We start from the raw sequence: 19,005 nt of genomic DNA on the forward strand, positions 1-19,005 counted from the left end.
GAAGGAAGGAAGGAAGGAAGGAAGGAAGGAAGGAAGGAAGGAAGGAAAAGTTAATAGGAAGAAAGGGAGAGAAGGAGGGGTGAAGGAAGAAAGATGGGAGACCAACTGTTTCCTAAGATACAAGATTCTGTGGAATCTGTACCCAGACAAGATGCTACACATTTTCAGTGGAACTGCTTTAAAAGGAAACTAGATTGAATATAGTTCTGTAACTATGAAACAATGGTTTTACTGATTGTAAAATGAGGTAATTCCTCATTCTACTACCACTTCACTGGTTAAAAGCTGTCCCCATATCTCTGTTTCAGTTGGATTTTTATTTAGTGGATTCTGCCTTCAGAGACCTCAAACTCACCCCTTCTCCACTTTGGCCATACAAATAACTCCAATTCATTCCTTAGTTTTTGGATACCACAGAGTGAGTGACCTGGTATTACTTTCTTGCGTTAAGTTAGGAGCACCCAAGAGTAGTTAAACAGTGGTCTCCATAAAAATGCCTTTTCCAGGTCATGCCATTTAGAAGCTCCAGGTTTTATAAGTTTTGACTCTGTCTTCAAAGAGACATAGAACTATTCACTTCTCTGTTTCTAAATCCAAGATGTTGGCTCTCTCCAAGACATTTTTGGTTGAAATCTTATCCCTGGGAAGGCAGCTCATGTACCAATTCTTCTTGTCATTTGTCCGATGGCAAGAAGGAGATGAAATTTCAAATGTTATCGGGGCTGTGAAATCTGGTCCTTATCCTGTTTTGACCTTTTCATTATTCTCTGTTCTGACTGACTGGCTGTCGCCACCCCTCCTGCAGGTTGGTTGTGTTCTAAGGGCTGGAAGAGCAGAATTGCCTGCTAATCAACATACCAACTATTGAAAAGGTCAAAACCAGCTGATCTCTAGCTTCAGTTGAACCACCCCCAGTGTATGCAAGTCAACTTAGACAGAAACTGGCACCACTTCAGGAATGTCCTGTTTCAGTTTTAGTGCATTTAAAAAAAAATAAAGAATTTAAATATTACTGGTGATCTCACACTACAAACTCATTTGGGGAAAGGTAACTTCCACTGCCTAATTAGACTATAAAGCTCATGGAAGGCTATGACTATGTTGAATTCATACTCAACTCAATTTTTTTCAAGTAAGACTCTAGGATTTTTTTTCAAGTAAGAATATTCAAATAAGATTCCCCTGAAAATGACTGATTTTTCCTATCTATCTTAAGCTTGGGAATTTTATTCCTAAGTCAAGTTTTTCTTTTTCTTCTGCCTTTGAATTAGATCTTCATCTTTACTCGATGGTGATACATTTTCTCCCCAGTGCAACCAATAATAATGCCAGAAAGTGAGCAGTTAAGATGAAACTGTCTTATATTTTCACAGCACAATATATTTTGCCAAACATATTGTTTTAGTCAGGATAAGATCGTTTAAGCTGTAGTAACAAATTAATCCCCAAATCTCAGTGCTTAACACACCAAAGCTTTGTTTTTTGTCATTTGCCATATCTAATGTAGGTTTGCTGGGGGCTGGCTTCCACATTAGCTCACAGATCACAGGCTGATGAAGATTCCATTATTCTAACTAAACACATGCCCTTTGGAGTTTGCCATGCCAGCCTTAGAAGACACATGTTCTTCTATAGTTTGGCCTAAATAGGAAAAACATCACTTTTGCTTATAACACATTGGCCAGAACTTGTCATATCACCCCACCTGGGCTAGAAATACGGGTGATCACCTGAATATTCCATAAGCAACAGATGTCTCTGCCCACACATTTCTGCCAATGCCTTCATACAAGCACAGTAACCTTGAGATGCTGATAATCTTGTTACTAGTAACAATATAGCAACTGTTTATTGTTTCCCCATTCTGTATTAGGGAATTGACTCTTGCAACATCATTTATTCATCTGGAAACTGAGGCTCAAGGAGAGTGGTGTGTCAGTTCAGGTCATGCCATAATCAGATGCCATGGTGGAGTTAGAAGCAGAAGAGATTTATTGGGGGTCACTCCCATGAAACCTAAAGGGGGCAGGGGGTAGAAGCAGGTACGGAAGTCTTTGGACCACAGTGGCGGTCTGACACCTGCAAAAGCAGAGGGAAGGGAAGAGTCAGCCTCAGACTGGCCAGCAGCTCTGTGGGTCCCAGCCAGTTCAAAGGGAGCTCTAAAGGGAAGATTAGCAGTATCAGAATCTCATGTTGGGCAGAAACGGCCAGGCCCTTGGACCCACGCCATGCTCCTTCCTCAGTTGGGAGCCCATGCTCTTGGCTTTAACACTGAGACAGATCCCAAAGGCACAGCAGCTGGAGGCTGTCAGCTGACTGCTTGCTCCTCATAGTGGGTTTTCTCTGCCCCTGATAGCTACACAGAGAGTAATAGGGTGAGCTTGAAAACGTACTCCAGTGTCCTGGTGTTAAGACTTTCTGCTACTCCAGCAAGCACTGCAAGCCACCGCCAAACCATTAATACAGTTACCTTCCTATGAACTGGAGAAAGAAGAGCATTTTTTAAAAAGAATACAAAAGCAATGGGGAGAACTATTAAAGTCAAGTGATCATGAGATTACAGTTCTAGCCTCATTGCTAACATTAACTAGCTGTGTGACCTCAGGTCAGCCATTCGACTTCTCTGCGCCTTCATTCTCTCTGTGAAGTTAGATGATTTCTAGAGCGGTAGTCCTCAAACTTTACTGTGCATCCCAATCACCTGGAAGGCTTGTGAAAACAGAGTTTCTGTCTCGGGAAGTCTTGGGTGAGGATGGACATCTGCATTTCTAACAAGTTCCCAGGCACTGCTGCTGATTGGGACCCACACTTTGAGAGCTGCCCAACTAGATGCTCTCTCTAAGCTCATTTCAAGCTCATGAATACTCTGTGCCTGAGACCCAGGTCCAGTCCTTTAAAATTATCGTGGCAACAGTTATTTATACCCAACTCCTCACTCTCCATTATAAATACAAATGTTGCCTTTATGACTCTCCATACAATGCCTGTATAGATAACCTATAAATTAATTAAAAATAACTAAGGATTTCTTACCATGTGACACATATTGTGTTACATGCAGAGAAAAGAGCCTTTATGTTTAAGAGACTAATAGAAGATGGGGCGCCTGGGTGGCTCAGTTGGTTAAGCAACTGCCTTCGGCTCAGGTCATGATCCTGGAGTCCCGGGATCGAGTCCCGCATCGGGCTCCCTGCTCGGCGGGGAGTCTGCTTCTCCCTCTAACCCTCCCCCCTCTCATGTACTCTCGCTCTCTCAAATAAATAAATAAATCTTTAAAAAACAAAAAAAGAAGAGATATCATCATCATCATCATAGTTAACATTTAGTGAATACACACAATGTCCTGGGCTCTGTGCTAGCTCTTTAGATCCTTTACCTCATTAACATAAGCACACGATTAAACCTTGTTATGAGAGTTATAAAGAAGGAATAACAAACGTTGCAGCAGAGAAATAGAAACAAAATAGGCTTCAGAGCAGACAGACAAGGTGGGAGAGGAAGAACCCAGCACAAGGAGTGCTGTGAGCAAAGTTTCATCTTTGGTGATCTATTTGGGGGGCTGGAGAGTAGTTTGGTGAAATCTTAGCATATGCTGGAGGTGTTTCGAATGTGAGGAGGGAGTGCTGTTTTTGTGCATGGGGGAAAGGAGCAGAGTTAATTCAGATAGGCAGTTTAATTCAGTGGATCCAACATATTTCACTTAGTGAGTCTGTACTGTACTGCCTGGTAGGTAAGCAAACATTGGCAAATGTTTTCACTAGAAGGAAATGAGAAGACAGAGTGGAAAGAGTGTAAGACTTGTCTCAGCTCTGCTACAGAGTCAGCCATGTGGCCTTGAACAAGTAACTAAGCTCTCTCAGGATCCTGTTCTTATCCATAAAATGAATATAGTACTCACTGGGCCTATTTTAAAGGATGCTGAGCAGTATAAAGTGAGAGTAGATGTAAAGGAATCCTGGAGATGTTGGACTAGACCAGAGCTGTAACAGGTGAAGTAGAAAGGCAAGGGACAGGATGGCCATAACAAAGGTATGATTGACGGGGCTTGGTGAATTGACCTGGACAGAGAGAAAGAGAAAGGAGCTTAAACTACCCATGGGATTTAGAACCTAGGTGATTTGGAAAAATGATGAAATCCACAGGAAAAACAGAAATGGCAAAAATAAAGCCAACTTGCTGAAGGAGAGGATGTGTTTTGTTTCAGACATAGTAGATTGGCTGTGATGATGGAATATCCAATGGGAGATGTGGGAATGTCTAAATCTTCTATGGGTAAGATTGTGGGACTCGCTCAGGTGTTGTTGTTAACAACAGGTGTTGTTGTTGTGTTTGTGTTGTTAACCACAAAGCTCTGTGCACTGGTACAACATTATTAATAGGAAGGCTCTCTTGGATTTTGAAAAATTTTCATGCAAAATTCATTCATTTTTCAACATTTCCAGCTTTCTGGTTTAGTAACAAATTTCAGTCTCCTCCAAAAAGTCCAGACCTCCCACAGAGAATGGTCTAGAATTTATCCAGTTGTCTGTGGGATGACTTGCACTCCTGGCAGCTTTAGCAATGTAGAAAGGGAGTCCTCAGCTTCTTGACTTGATATCATAAGAGTTTCTCCAGCCCCATGGGGTAGGGTGTCCTCTCCTGACTAAATGCAAGTAGAAAACTCCCAGAGAGTTAGTCTATGGGATGTTTTGTGGTATAAGACAATAAAAAGACGACATGAACATAACAGAAAACCAAAACATTGTCTGCCAAAACATGTTGTAATTAATTAATAAATCCCAGGAAGTCAATTGGCTTCTTTCTCTGGTTAGAGCCTAAAGGAATAAAGAGAGGAAGAGGAAGATTCAATCCAATTAGAAAAAATGCAGCTCAGGTGAAGGTCAAGGCTGTGTTCTAGGGATCTTTCATTAACCACTTGAAGACAGGTTCAGAATGGGTTAATACAAGCCTGACCTCTGGCATTAGGAATATACTGTCAAGGGAAAATCAGATTCATAGTCAGTGAAAAGGCAGGAAACCTCGTCTACACCTCAATTAACAGATGCATATAGAGCTGGTATTTGGAAAATTGAGTTTGTCTATGAGGAGAGTGCTCTGGAAGCTGGCTAAATTGGGACACCTTGCTTTTATGGGTTATCGTTCCCCTTAAGCAGATGGCTAAATTAAATTTGAAGGCATCCAAAAAGTGGAAATAACTCAAAATTCAGAGGGGACTATTCTCAAAGAGTAGGCAATATCAAATAATTTCTATTTGGCTTTAGAGTTTTATCTAACTCATTTGCAGCATATTTGCCTATGCATTGGTATTTTGTAGAGATGAATATTAAAACAGACCAACATTCTTGGGGTCCTCAACACCTAGAGTGGGGCACAGGTGGTTGAGAGTTCTGTTTTGGAAGCATAAAATGTGAGATGACTAATAGACATCCAAGTGGAAGTGGGAAGTGTATGAAAAACCTCAAAAGCCACTCCTTCAACACTGGATTATCTCCTGAGCGAGTCCCACAATCATCTTGACTATAGACTCTCCCAACATTCAATTTCATTCTTTTTATTACTTCCATATTTATCTTTCAAAAGCAGTCCTTTGCAGGTGTCCCTTTTCAACTCAGAACTATTTCTTGACACACCATTTGTTGGGAGACTGCTAGATGACTCCCAGTGTGCATTAACCCATTCATTGTTCCTTAGAAACAAAGCCCTAGACAATATGCTTAGCTCAGAAACCCAACTTTCCCAGGAACCCTTGCAGTTACATTCAGTCATGTGGTCAAGTTCTGCCCAATGAGATTTAAGCAGCGGTTGCGTGGGTTTTTTTGTTTTTTTGTTTTGTTTTGAATTGCTTGCTTTGAAAGGAGTAATTTCTTCAGCCCTTTTTCCTCCTTTCCAGTGCTGGAATGCGACCATATTGCTGGAACTCCAGCAAATATCTTGAATCTCAAGATAATCTTGAAGGTAGAGGTCACCTCTGAAGATGGCTGAACCGGAAGATAGGAGACTGAGTCTCTAATGACTTCAGGGGGCTGTCAGATCAACCCTGGACTGCCGAATTCTGTACTTTTTTAATTTACATGGAAAAATAAACATTTGTCCATTTAACCCACTATCCTGGGGCTATGTTGTTTACAGGTGAATACAAATGTGAGCTGATATGCCATTATCCCTGAGGTGCAGGAAGTTCTTAACTTGATAGTCACAGTGGAAACCTGGCCTGCCTCTAAGCCTGTTTCTGCAACACTTCTCCAGAAACACTTTTTTGTGATCAAGTTAACACACTCCACATGGGCTACGCATTTTCCTGTTTCTAGAATTTACCATATTACCTCAGGAACCCTGACTTCTATTTAGTCCCATAGCATCTAGCGAATACCTTGCATCGGGACTAAAATAAATGATAGAATAATAGACTTTTCAAGCTGGGAAGAATTTAAAATTTCTCTAATCCCAAAGAAAATTCTCTATATCCTTGATACTCAAAGCATATTTGCTGATCCACACATTTTACAAGAGTACGGGTGGTTCAAATGCACCTTCAAGTTTGAGAAGCATTTCATCCGCAGCATTTCCAATCAAGTACCGTTCAACCGCTGTTTGGGTTGCTCACAAACACACAAAAAACCCTGAACTGTTCTTGGACAGCTGTAATTGTTAGCAAGTCATTCTACATCATAAGCTAAAATTGCCTCCTTGGACCTTTCACTTGTGGTCTCTGGAATAACAATAAAAATTACTATTTCTAGTCTCTGGAATAACAATAAAAAATACTGACCCACCACAATTATTCAAAGATAGGTATCAATGATACTAAGCCTTCTCTTTTCAAAGCTGAAAAACTCATTTGAATTGGCATTCTTCACATAACCTGATTTTTAGACCCTTCATCAGCTTTTAATGCACATTTGGTTACTAGTGCCCTAATGAAAATACAAAATCTCAGTTCAATATTATTCTCTAAATGTGTGGGACTAGATGTCACAAGAAACAGTGGACTGTGACTCCCTAAATCTGCAACCTATTGCATGCAAAGTTCAGCTGATCTCTATAGTTTTGATGTTGTTCTTGTGATTAACACATATTTTTACTTATATGAGTATTATAAAAATTATTTTTAAAGTATGCTGAAAAAATATCAGAAATCACATCTTGTTTGTTCACTTATTTGTTTTAATTGGGAAAAACTATATGTGAGTCAAGATCTCTCTTTTCTCTTTCAAGGGTTTCATCTGCTAACCCCAAAAACTTTATATATATTTTTGTGGGGTTTTTTAGATTTTATTTATTTATTTGACAGAGAGAGACACAGGGAGAGAGGGAACACAAGCAGGGGGAGTGGGAGAGGGAGAAGCAGGCTTCCCACGGAGCAGGAAGCCCAATGTGGGGCTTGATCCCAGGACCCTGGGATCATGACCTGAGCCGAAGGCAGACGTTTAACGACTGAGCCACCCAGGCGCCCCTATATATTAGTTTTTATCTATCTATCTATCTATCTATCTATCTATCTATCTATCTATCATCATCTATCATGCCCTGAGCTCTGTCCAGTATAAGTCTTGGTTTCTAGCTACCTGTAGGACACTTCATCTTCTTTTTTTTTTTTTTTAAGATTTATTTGAGAGAGAGAGAGAGAGAAAGCTTGTGTGGGGGAGGGGCGGAGGAAGAGAATCTTCAGAGTTCCCACTGAGCGTGGAGCCAGACACGAGGCTCCATCCCCCGACCTAGGAGTTCATGACCTGAGTGGAAAGCAACAGCCAGACACCTAACTGACTGAGCCACCCAGGTGCCCCCTTTTTAAAAAAAAAAAAGATTTATTCATAGGACACTTTGTCTTGAGTAACTTTCCTACAGCTTAGACTCAACAGCTTTATCTAACTCAACTTTCTGCCCTTTTTGTGCATATACACATATATATATATATACACATATATATAGTTTTACATATATATATAGCTTTACATATAAATATATATAAATATGAATATATATATGCCTTATTACCCTTTTAGAGGGCAGTTTTGTTGACAGCTGAAATTCATGTTTCCCATAACACCTAGCACAATGAAGAATTCACATTAGACAACAAAGAAATATTTTTAAATGAATGAGTCACTGTTTATTCACTGAGACGTAGAACTTTACTAGATTAGACTTCAGCAGAATGTGTTGGGATAGACAAACCAGGAAAATACCAGAACTCTTCTTGCTATCTTTAGGTGAAATGTATAGCTCCCTCTGGGATTGTCCCAACAAAGGAGCTGACCTAGTTTAATAGAGTATAAATATAGTGTGTTCCCAAAAAGTCCCCAAACACTAGATACACAAAAGTGTGTCTTCAGTGTTTCAAGTGGCGCAACTAATACAGATTGACCCACTTAAAGTGAGCCTTTTTACACAAAGTGGTTTCTATTGAAACTCGGACCATCCAGCAGAGTTCCTGCTGGCTACCCTCTGATGAGGTTCCACAACATTCCTCTGAATGACTGTTGAAAAATTTGTGTTTACCAAAAGACGCAACCGAAGCAAGCAGATAAACAACAAAGACGCAAACAGCAGCAACACGTTTTACCAAAATCACATGTTTCTCAAAAAGAAACGGAGGTAAATACAGTCACGAAGAAGAACATCTAACTTTAGTATTTTCCATCGTTTTATGGTCTCACAGCAGCGTCACTCAGGACACTATTTATATCTTCTAGATATTTTGTCTGAGGTTAGAAAGCTGTCAGTGGTGAATATTTTGGCCCTGATTATGGTTCCATAAGGTATCCATAAACATTCGTATCTGGGCAAAAAATACCATCATGCATTTCCTCCCAGTTGTATAATTTTTAGAAAAATGGACCACTTTACCAAAATGGCAAGTGTAAATCTTAAGCAGTGTTAGTCATACCTTGCCCTAATTAAAAGTTAAGCAAGACTTAAAAAAAAAAAAAAATTAGCGGCACATCCTACATCTAGGGAAAGTTCACACATGACTTTTTCTTCTTCCTCTTGACTTACTCCAGCAAAGAAAAGTTCTAATCTGCTAATTCATAGAGGATAGAGTTCTGCATTGCTCCCTCTTCTGTCCATCCCTCTCATGACGCTGATGTGCTCAAGGGGCCTGAGCCCATCTCCCCTTGGGAGGGCTCTGCTACCTTGGAAAGACTAGTAGAACCGAGGGGCAATCCAGGACAAAGAGGAATGGAGATACCTAAGGCCAGCTCGGCTCCAGGCTTAGGAAAAGATCTTTATTTTTCCCCCTTCCACTTTGAAGCTGTAAAAGCAAGCTAAAAGAAAAATCAGTCTCAGCGATGGACTCTGAAAAACAAACTGAAGGTTCTAGAGGGGAGGGGGGTGGGGGGAATGGGTAACCTAACCTGGTGATGGGTATTAAAGAGGGCACGTTCTGCATGGAGCACTGGGTGTTATGCACAAACAATGAATCATGGAACACTTCATCTAAAACTAATGATGTAATGTATGGGGATTAACATAAGAATAAAAAAAAAATCAGTCTCAGATTGATGGAAGATTTGGGTCGCTTCCAACCTTTTGCTATTACCAACAATGCTGCAATAGATATTCATGTATATCATTTTGCATGTGACCTAGTATAACTCTAGGATGCATTCCCAGAAGTGGAATAGCTGGGTCAAAGAGTATATGCATTTGTAATTTTAATAGATATTACCAAATTGCCCTCCCTAGGGGTTGTAAAAATTTACATTCACATCCCCAGTGGATGAAAGTAAATCTTTTCTTATAGCCTCACGAACAGATTGTATCACCCTTTTAGATTTTTGACAATCTGATTGGTGAAAAGATAGTATCTCAGTGTAGCTTTTAAATTGCACTTTACTTATGAGTAGTTTCATACATATTTTAAAAATACTTTGTATTTCCTTTTATATTCTTTGCCCATTTTCCCACTGGATTTTATCAAAATTTAGGAGCTCTTTATATATTAGGGAGAGAAGCTCCTTTTCTTGATACTTGTTGTAAGTATTTTAATGCAATTGAACATTTTTATTCTCCTTTTTTAATGGTATGTTTTCATGCCAAAATTTTCTTTTAATTTTATGTAGTCAAATATAACCATTTTTTTTTAATTTGGAGTTTTGATTTATATTTAGAGAAGCTTTTCCCTATCCAAGCCTATAATGGAATCCTTCCATGTTTTCTTTCAGTATTTTTATGGTTTCATGTTTTATATTTAAATCTTGATCCATTTGGAATTTATCCTTGCTTGAGGTATGGTATTTTTTTAAATGTTGGTAATTTTATGGGGATTATATCAATTTTTAAAATTAGGTTAGATAAGAATGACATCTTTATGATGTTGGGTCTCCCAATCTAAAATTTGCCTATCTTTCCATTTGTTAAACTTCGCTATCTTTAGTTAATTTTACAAAGTTTTCTTAGTATGGCTTGGACTTCTCATGTGAATTTTCTTCCTAAGTATTTTATCTTTTTGTGTTGCTATTGAAAATGGGATTTTTTTTTCTTCTATCTTCCAGCTCGTTATTGTTTGTATACATGAAAATCATTGATTTATTTGTAGTAATTGTATTTTCCCACTGACTTGGTTTTTTGAATTTCTACTTTTATGGTTTATTTTCTTGGCTTTTCCAGGTTGCTATCAAATGCTTTCACATATTGCATTTTATTCCTTGTTTCCAATTCTGTACCTGTATCTTTTCACTCTGGTCTAATTATGTTCACAAGTGACTTCAGTACAATGTTAAAGAACAGTGATGATTGTGAGCATCGTCTTGATGTTTCTAGTTGGAATTCCTCTGTGATTTTTCAGTTTAAAAAAATTATGCTCATTTTGGGGCTTAGAAATATTTTAACTATGTCAAGAAAGTATTTAGCCTTATTTTATTGAGTTTTTAAAAATCAAGAGTAACAGATGGATTTTTTAAAACCAGGCTTATTGAAATATAATTTTCATAGAGTAAAATTCAGATTTTTAGGTGTCATGCTCAGAGAATTTTTGACAAATGTTTACAGTTCTCTAATTACTAACACATTCAAGGTATAAGATATTTTCATCTCCACAAAAAGTCCCCTTGTGCCACTTTATAGTCAATTTCCTTAACATCCCTCCCCCTGGCAACTACTGATTTGATTTTTTTTTTACCATGGTTTTGTGTTTTCCCGCATAAATGGAATTATATGGCATACAGCTTTTTTGTATCTTGCTTTTTTCTTTTAACATACCACTTTTGAGATGCATCCATATTGTATTTATTAGTAGTTTGTCTGTTTTATTGTTGAGGAGTACATTGTATGGATGCACAGTTTGTTCATCCATTCACCGGTTGACAGACCTTTGGGATGTTTCCAGATTTCAGTTTGCTGTAAACAACCTACTGACCTCTGTGTGCTCTTATGCTTCCATTGCTTTGAGGTAAATATTTAGGAGTAAAAAAATGTGAGTTGTATGGTAAATATATGTTTAACTTTATAAGAAATTGCCAAACTGTTTTCCCAAGTGCCTCTACCACTTGGCATTTATACCAACATTGTATGAAAATTACAGTTGCTCTGTATTCCTGCCAGTCCTTTGCCTTGTCTTTTTTTTTTTTTCTTTTTGGTAATTTTGTAGGTGCATGGTAGTATCTCATTGTGACTATAATTTGCATTTCCTTAATGATTAATGATGCTGAGCATCTTTTCATGTGCTTATTTGCCATCTGTATCTATTCTTTGGTAAAGTATCTGTTCAAATATTTTGCCCATCACTTAATTAGGACTTTTGTCTTCCTCTAATTATTTTTAACAACTTAATGAAGTGTAATTAACAAACAGTAAACTGCACATATTAAAAGTATACAACTTGATAAGTTATGACAGATGTATAAACATCACCAAAATCAAGATAATGAATATATTTATCATCCCTAAAAGTTTTTTCTTGACCCATTGTCATCTCTTTCTCCCACACATCCTGACTCTTGCCACATCCCCAGGTAACTAATGACATGATCTCTGTTGACAACTATTAGATTACTTTTTCTAGAATGTTATATAGGTGGAATCATACAGTATGTACTTTTTTTTTTTTTTTTAGTGTGGCTTCTTTCCCTGGCATAATTATTCTGAAATAAGTCTATATTGTTCCATGTATCAATAGTTGCTTTTTGTTCCTTTTTGTTGCTGAGTAGTATTTCATGTATGGATGAACCATAATTTGTTTATCTGTTCATCTGTTGGTGGACATTTGGTTTATTTCCAGGTTTTGGCTATTACAAATAAAGCTGCTGTGAACATTTGTGTACAAGTCTTTGTGTGGGCATGTACTTTCATTTGTCTTTGGAAAATATCTGGGAGTATAATTGCTGTGTCACGTGGTAGGAGTATATTGAACATTTTAAGAAATGCCAAACTTCTATTTTTTCTTTTTTTAATTTAGATATAATTCATATACCATAAAACTCACCATTTAAAACATGCACAATTCAATGGTTTTTAATAAATTCACAAGGTTGCCCCTGTCACCAATATCCAGTTTTAGAACATTTTTATCTCTCCAGAAAGAAATCCTATACTCTTTAGCAGTCACCTCAATTCTTCCATCCACCCACCTCAATATTCTACTTTCTATCCCTATGGGTTTGCCTTTTTTTGTCTGTTCATATACATGCAGTCATATATATATATATATATATATATATATATATATGGTCGTTTGTGTCTGGCTTCTTTCCCTTAGCATAATGTTTTCCAGGCTCATCCTTGGTGCAGCATGTGTAATAATATTCCATTTTGTGGATATACCAGATTTGTTTATCTACCTATCAGTTGATAAACATTGAGTTGATTCCACATTTTTTAATTCATGTACAGATTTTTTTTTTTTTAAAGATTTTATTTATTTAGGGCCGCCTGGGTGACTCAGTCTTTAAGCATCTGCCTTCAGCTCAGGTCATGATCCCAGGGTCCTGGGATCCAGCCCCACGTCGGGCTCCCTGCTCCGCAGGAAGCCTGCTTCTCCCTCTCCCACTCCCCCTTCTTGTGTTCCCTCTCTGGCTGTGTCTCCCTGTCAAATGAATAAATAAAATTTTTTTAAAAAATAGATTTTATTTATTTATTTGCCAGAGAGAGAGACAGAGAGCACAAGCAGGGGGAGCGGCAGGCAGGGCAGGCAGAGGGAGAAGCAGGCTCCCCATTGAACAAGGAGCCCGATGCTGGACTCAATCCCAGGACCCTGGGATCATGACCTGAACCAAAGGCAGCCACTTAACCAACTGAGCCACCCAGGCGTCCCCACAAACAAATTTTTGTGTGAATATGTTTTCACTTCTCATGATGTGTAGCCAGATGTGAAACTGCTGTCATACAGTAACTGTATGTTTAACTTTTTGAAAAACTGTCAAACTGTTTTCCACAGCAGATGCGCCATGGGACAGTCCCACCAGCAATGCACAAGATTCCAATTTCTCCATATCCTTGCAAACACTTGTTATTTTGTTTCTTCCTTTCTTTCTTTTTAAATCATAGCCATTCTACTGAGTGTGAAGGATATTTCATTGTGATTTTGATTCGCATTTGCCTAATAATTAATGACACTGAGCCTCTTTTCATGTGCTTAGGGTAAAATCTTTCAGTCTTTCACCATTAAGTATGTGTTAGCTGTATATTCTTCATTGATGTCTTCTATCAGTTTGAGGAAGTTCTCTTATATTTTCAGTTTCTTTACTGTTTTTGTCATGACAAGATGTTCAATTTTTTCAACTATCTTTTCTACATCTATTGAGATTATTATGTGCTACCCTCATTGTTTTATTGATATGATGACATTGATTGACTTTTTTAAGTTGAACCAACTTGCATACCAGGGATAAATTCTACTTGGTTATAGTGTATAATCCTTTTTATAGGCTGCTGGATTCATTTTGCTAATATGTTATTGGGGAATTTTTGTCTCTATATTTATAAGGATATTACTCTCTCTATATATATTTTTTCTCATGTCTTTTTTCTGCTTTTGGTAAAAAGCAGTAATATCGGATTAATCAAATGGAAAGTGTTCCCTCTATTATTTTTGGAAGAGTTTAAGGAAGTTTGATGTTAAGTCTTTTTTAAATATTTGGTAGAATTCACTGATAAAGACATCTAGACCAGCACTTTTCTTTGGGGAAACATTTTTTATTACTAATTCAATCTCTTTCATTGTTATAGCTCTATTCAGATTTTTTAATTTTTTCTTAAGCCAGTATTAAAAGTTTGTGTCTTTCTAGGAATTTTTTCCATATCATGTAGGCTATCTAGGTTTCATCTATGTTGATCTATGATATGAGATATTATTCTCATTTTCTTGTATATATAGACACTAATGTGTAAGTAATATAAATTATTTATATAATATATAAATAATTTATATTATATAATATATAAATTATAATTTATGTAATATATAAATAATACATACTTTACATACTATAATTTATAATATATAATATAAAGATAAAAGATTAGTAGTAATGTCTTATTTTAGTAATTTAAATCTTTTTTTCTTGGTTAGTCTATCTAATTTTGCTGATTTGCTAATTTCTCTTTTCAAAGAACCTCCTTTGGTTTCATTTATTTATTTTTTCAATTGTATTTCTATTCTCTATTTTATTAATTTCTGCTATTTTTTTAAATTCCCTTCTTTCTGCTTCTTTGGATTTAATTTGTTCTACTCTTACTAGTTTTTTTATGGTAGAAGTTTTTTTATTTGAAATCTTTCTTCTTTTATAATATAGGGTTTGCAACTACAAATTTCCCTCTAATAACTGCTTTAGCTGCATCCCTGGAGTTTTAGTCTGATTGTGTTCTCTCTTTCATTTACTTCAAAATATTTTCCAATTTTATTTGTAATTTCTTCTTTTTTGCATTTTTATGCAAATTTATGCATAAATTTATGCATATGTTCCTTCATTTCCACACATGTGAATTACCAAATTTACTTATGTTATTAATATCTTATTTCTTTCTATTTTGGTCAGTGAATATACATTATATGATATCTTCCTTTTAATTTTTTGAGACTTGTTTTATGGTCTAACATCTGGCTATCCTGGAGAATGTCTCATGTGCTTTGAGAAGAATATATTTTCTGCTATTGTTGGGTGGAGTGTTCTATACATATTTGTCAGGTCTAGTTTGTTTACACGTTGTTCAGTCTTCTACTTCTTTGTTGATCTTCTACCTAATTGTTTTATTTATAATTGAAAGTAGAGTATTAAAGTTATCAACCATTTTTATGAATTATTTGTTTCTCCCTAAATTATGTCAGTTTTTACGTCTTGTATTTTGGGACTTTGTTATGTATTTATAAGTGTTATATCTTCTTACTGGATTGACACTTTTATCATTATAAAATGTCCTTCCTTGTCTCTAGTAACACTTTTTGTCTTAAAGTCTTTTTTTCCCCCTGATATGAGTATAGCCACATGGTTACTGTAAGCATGGTATATATTTTTCCACTCTTTTATTTCCAACCTGTTTGTGTCTCTGAATCTAAAGTATGTCTCCTTTGTATAACATATAGTTTGATCTTTTTTAATCCATTCAGCCAATCTATGTTTTTTAATTTAAGAGTTTAATCCAGTTACATTTAATGGTATTACTGATACAGTAGAATTTATGTTTGTATTTTGCTATTTGTTTTCTATATGTCTAATGAATTTTATTGTTCCTCTGTTCCTCCATACTGCCACTTTTTGTGTTAAAAACATATTTTGTAGTGTACCATTATAAGTCCTTTATTTTCTTTACTATTTATTTTGAGTTATTTTCTTAGTGGTTGACCTGAGGATTAACATGTTCCTTTGTAACAGCCTTGTTCATATTTATAACAACTTAATTTTAATAGTATATGTTATGACTGAATGAATTGTGTTCCTCCAAAATCCATATGTTGAAGCCCTAAGCCCCATTATGACTCTATTTAGAGAAAGAACTTTAAAGGAGGTAATTAAGGTTAAATGAGGTCATGAAACTGGAGCCCTAATCTGCTAGGACTGGTGTCCTTATAAAAAGAGGAAGAAATACCAGATGATTCTCTCTCTCTCTTTCTCTCTCTCTCTGCATACACATAGAGTAGAGGACATGTGAAGACACGGTAAGATGCTGGCTGTCTACAACCCAGGAAGAGAGGCTTCACCAGAAACCAATTCTAATGGCACCTTGATCTTGATCTTGGACTTCTAGCCTCTAGAACTATAAGAAAATAAATTTTTGTTATTTAAACCACCCAGTCTGTGGAGGTCTGTTATGGAAGCCCAAGCAGACAAATGTACAAAAACTTTGTTTCCAGAGAGCTGTATACCCACCTCCTCTTTATGCTGTTATTTTCACAACTTATATGTATATATATTGTATGCCAATAAACACAGATTTATAATTATTGCTTTATACAGTTGTCTTTTCCATCAGAAGGGAGGAAAAAAGGGAATCACAAGCAAAAATACATTTCCACAGTCTTTTACATTTACCTATGTATTTACATGTACTAGTGCCTTTAGAGTACCTTTACAGTACCCTTACGTTGTCCCAAAGATCTCTAAGTCTCTGTGTTTTTCCTTACCTTCCCTCCTGTTACTTCAGATTGAATAATATCAATTGATTTATGTTCAAGTTTACTAATTCTTCTGCTTGCTCAAATCTTCTGCTGAGTGCTTCTATTGAATTTTTTATTTCAGCTATTGTATTTTTCAATTCTAGAATTTCTATTTGGTTCTTTTTCACAATTTCTCTTTATTGATATTCTCTGTTTGAGAAAACAGAATTCTCATACTTTCCTTTAATTCTTTAGACATGATTTCTTTTAGTGCCTTAAACATTTAAAAAATGGTTGATTTGGAATTTGTGTCTGCTAAGTCCAACGTCTAGGCTTCCTCAGGGACAGTTTCTGTTGACTGCTTTTTCCCTTGGATATAAGCCACACTTACTTGTTTCTTTCCAAGTCTCATAAATTTTTACTGAAAACTGAATATTTGAAATAATTAAATATGGCAACTCTGGAAATCAGATTCTCCTCCTTCTCCAGGGTTTGTTGTCATTTCTACTTATAGTAATTGTTCGCTTACTGACTTTTCTGAACTAATTCTATAAAGTATTTATTATTTTTCATGTGTGGCCACTGAAGTCTCTACTTGGCTAGGTTAGTGGTCACCTAATGATTGGATAGAGATTTCTGTAAATTTTGTAGCTCTATAAAAATGTACCACAAAGTTGGTGGCTTAAAACAACACACATTTATTCTATTATAGATCTGCATGTCAGAAGTCTGAAATAATTTTTACTGCACTGAAATAAAGGTGTTAGCAGGATTGCAATCTCTCCATAAGATCAAGGGGAGAATTTGATTCTCTGTCATTTCCAACTTCTAGAGTTGCACTCCCTGTCTCATAGGCCTTTCTTCAATCTTCAAAGCCAGCAGCATAGCATCTTGCTTTAGTCTTCACATTACCTTTTTATTTTGTGTCAAATATCCCTTCACCTCCCTCATATAAGGACACCTTTGATTGTAAAGTTAGGGCTCATCCAGGTAAGCCAAGATAATACCTACATCCCAGTATCCTCAAAACATCAGTAAACCTCTTTTGCCATGTAAGGTAACATTCACAGTGCCCAGAGATTAGGATTTGGACATGTTTGGTGACCATTATTCAGCCTACCACAGCCAAGAATCAATAAATCTTCCAGTCTTTGCCAAGAGGCTGTGTATGTATGTGTGTGTATGTGTGTGTTGGGGAACACCTTCAATACTCAGTCAAATAATTGACAACTTTGTCTTAACCTTCACTTTCTGCTTAAGCAAACCTTCTTACCCCAGCTTTTCCTTTTAAGACATTTTTAAAAGATTTTATTTATTATTTATTTGACAGAGAGAGAAAGAACACAAGCAGGGAGAGCAGCAGGCAGAGGGAGAGGGAGAAACAGGTTCCTTGCTGAGCAAGGAGCCTGATGGGGGGTTCAATCCCAGGACCCCAGGATCATGACCTGAGCTGAAGGCAGACACTTAACCGACTGAGCCACGCAGGCACCCCTCCTTTTAAGACTTTTGATTCATTTATTTTTTACCCCAGTCATTATCCTCCATCTCAGGCAGCCACAAAGTTAAAACACTTGTCAGTAACTGGTTTTGATAAGGGCACCTTGTGAGGAAGGATTTTCATACTGGTCAAGTTTTGAGTCAGATCAAATGCATGCTTTCTTGTAAGTGAGGTCTTCCAGGGAACCAACAGAAAGGTCAAATAATGCAATTCTTTTTATATGAGCTTTGTACAAGAGCTTTGGCTTTATTCTACTCCTTCCAGTGGTTTCTAGACTGCTTTGAGAATGCAGGCTATTATTTTGCAGAGTTACTATAGGCCTGAACAACAAGAGGTGGGAATAAGGCAAGTTAAAGTGTCATAAAACTCACTGTTCTTACCAAGGTTCAGCATCCCCCCTCACTTTTTTTTTTTTTTGAATAAATGTTCCTTGGGTAGCTGCAGTCCATTGGGTAACTTCTAGTTTTGAAAAAGTGAGTTTGACAAATTTTACCTGTTTTCTCATTGTTTTTATGGAAGAGAAAAATTTTTGAGGTACTTAAGCCATCACTTTTGTTGATATATCTCACCAAACTGTTTTTTTTCAAGTAGCTATACCATTTTATATCCTCATCAATGGTGTATTAGAGTTGAAATGTTTCTGTATCCTCACCAATACTTCGTGTGGTCAGTCTTTTTTGTTTTAGATATTCTTTTTTTTTAAAGATTTTATTTATTTATTTGATAGAGAGAGAGACAGAGAGAGCAGGAACACAAGCAGGGGGAGTGGGAGAGGGAGAAGCAGCCTTCCACTGAGCAGGGAGCCCGATGTGGGACTCGATCCCAGGACCCTGGGATCATGACCTGAGCTGAAGGCAGACGCTTAACGACTGAGCCACCCAGGCGCCCTGTTTTAGATATTCTAGTAGGTGTGTAGTACTATCTCTTTGAGGTTTTAATTTTGTATTTTCCTAATGAATGATATATTAAATGTCTT

Source organism: Neomonachus schauinslandi, chromosome 11, assembly GCF_002201575.2.
Source record: "Neomonachus schauinslandi chromosome 11, ASM220157v2, whole genome shotgun sequence".
In the NCBI taxonomy this organism is placed as follows: domain Eukaryota; kingdom Metazoa; phylum Chordata; class Mammalia; order Carnivora; family Phocidae; genus Neomonachus; species Neomonachus schauinslandi.